The 1,938-nt window shown below is 41.3% G+C and overlaps 3 non-coding genes across 3 annotated transcripts; 1 reads left to right on the top strand and 2 right to left on the bottom strand.

Annotated features, from left to right (window-relative positions):
- Positions 1-278: 278 nt before the first annotated feature.
- Positions 279-352, bottom strand: Trnan-guu (transfer RNA asparagine (anticodon GUU)). Its single transcript has one exon. It is a non-coding gene; the product is annotated as a tRNA-Asn (tRNA).
- Positions 353-1,101: 749 nt separating this feature from the next.
- On the top strand, positions 1,102-1,174 carry Trnaf-gaa (transfer RNA phenylalanine (anticodon GAA)). The gene has a single exon. It is a non-coding gene; the product is annotated as a tRNA-Phe (tRNA).
- Positions 1,175-1,773: 599 nt separating this feature from the next.
- On the bottom strand, positions 1,774-1,847 carry Trnan-guu (transfer RNA asparagine (anticodon GUU)). The gene has a single exon. It is a non-coding gene; the product is annotated as a tRNA-Asn (tRNA).
- Between the last annotated feature and the right edge of the window lie 91 nt (positions 1,848-1,938).

The raw sequence follows: 1,938 nt of genomic DNA, 5'->3' as shown, positions 1-1,938 counted from the left end.
TTTAGATATTTCTCTGCTGTGAAGAAGAGGAAAGTATGATGGTTTAGGTGGGGCCTTCTACCTCAGTTTTTAAAAACTTTCTTTTATTATCCATTCTTCATATCAATAAAGAAGGACCAGTTGAGCAGTGGGGCCGATATAATCGATCTACCCTTTTCCCTGAAATTGCTGGCTTTGTACCGAAATTTGAAACCATTATTATTATGAACCCAGGATCATTTCAAAAGTTAAAACTTCAAAAGTTAAAATTTTTCTTTAAAAAAAAAAAATAAATAAATCGTCCCTGGGTGGGCTTGAACCACCAACCTTTCGGTTAACAGCCGAACGCGCTAACCGATTGCGCCACAGAGACATCGACACAGCAGCTTTTGTCATTACTTCTTAAATCAACGGAGAAGTTTGGGTTCAGGGAACAAGAAACTGATACGTTTGTGACTGTTACGATAAGTGGGGGGTGATAGGTGGTGGTGATGGTGGTGGTTTAAGACGGTGAAGGAAATATGTTGATGTGAAAAACACTTCAGTTTGACAGCCTTTGGTACAGGTGTGGCTGTGTGGTTAAAAAGTTCGCATTGCGACCACGTGGTTCCATGTTCGAACCCACTGTGAGACACGATGGGCAACTGCCTTCTAACATAGCCTTTTGAGAGAAGAACTTGCTGGACGGATATTGTGCTGAGGTTCCCCACATACATTCATACATACATACATACATACGGGATTCTTATGTGAAGCGAGGCTCACACTTGGGTGTATGCATCGACACTTCAACCAACACCAACTCAGCCGCGTATTTACAAACACTGGGAATTCTCTAAACAAAAAGAATGTGGTGGGGGGACGGGGGGTAAAGACAGAGAGTTTAGAAGATTCTTACTGAGAAATTCTAGACTTCGATGCAAAGCAATAAAAGTGACGTCATAGAAAGATGAGATGTGAAGAGCAGCATTGGTGCAGTTTGATCTCACGACCCATTTGACACTCTCTTCTTCTTTGTTCATATCCTCTTCGCTCAATTAATGTCTCTATAACGATGTAATTTAACATTCAATACCATTAAAAAGTAATCAGTAGTTAAATAGAGAAAACCGTACACTGTAAGCCGAAATAGCTCAGTTGGGAGAGCGTTAGACTGAAGATCTAAAGGTCCCTGGTTCGATCCCGGGTTTCGGCATTTGACACTTACTATGTTTTCTTTTAATCCTCCTTTTCTTAAACAAGATCAACTATTTTTATGCATGTCAAAAAGGGTTCAAATGTTATGTAAAGAGAAAATGCTTTGTGGCATTTGTTGTGGATCCTTACGTTTTGAGTTCAAATGCTGCCGAAGACGACTTTACCATTCATCGGTTCGGTATCGATAAAATAATCGCTAGTCGAACACAGGGGTCGAACTAATCCACTACCCCATCAAACTAATGCGCAGAGCCTTCTGATAGTTATTTACTGACAGCAGCCCACCGCATACACAGATCAGAATTGGGCCCCCACACCGTTTGGCACATGGGTATCTGCCCAGTGTGCCCATGCTTTCTCTCCTCAAGTTCCAGGCCTTGTAGAAAGGATTATCATTCTTATTAGAAACCGAGCCAGAGAACCGCTACATGGTCACTCGACAGGAGGAGGAGGTAGAGAGAATCTACGAAACCTTTACTTTAAAAAATTTAGATACGTGACGTCATATGCGAATGGAATGCGAAGTGTAGCTTTGGTGTGGTTCGAACTCATGACCCACGTGATATTAAAATATCTTTAAAAAAAATTTAGATAAATCGTCCCTGGGTGGGCTTGAACCACCAACCTTTCGGTTAACAGCCGAACGCGCTAACCGATTGCGCCACAGAGACAACTGAGCATTTATCTTTGTCATTACTTCTTAAATCAATGGGAAAAGTTTGTGCATTAATAAGATTGACGACCAGAAAACAAGAAACGGAT

Source organism: Octopus bimaculoides, chromosome 18 (genome assembly GCF_001194135.2).
Source record: "Octopus bimaculoides isolate UCB-OBI-ISO-001 chromosome 18, ASM119413v2, whole genome shotgun sequence".
NCBI classification, from domain to species: domain Eukaryota; kingdom Metazoa; phylum Mollusca; class Cephalopoda; order Octopoda; family Octopodidae; genus Octopus; species Octopus bimaculoides.
Note: the sequence above shows the minus strand (reverse complement) of the source record. Positions and strands in the feature narration are given on the sequence as shown.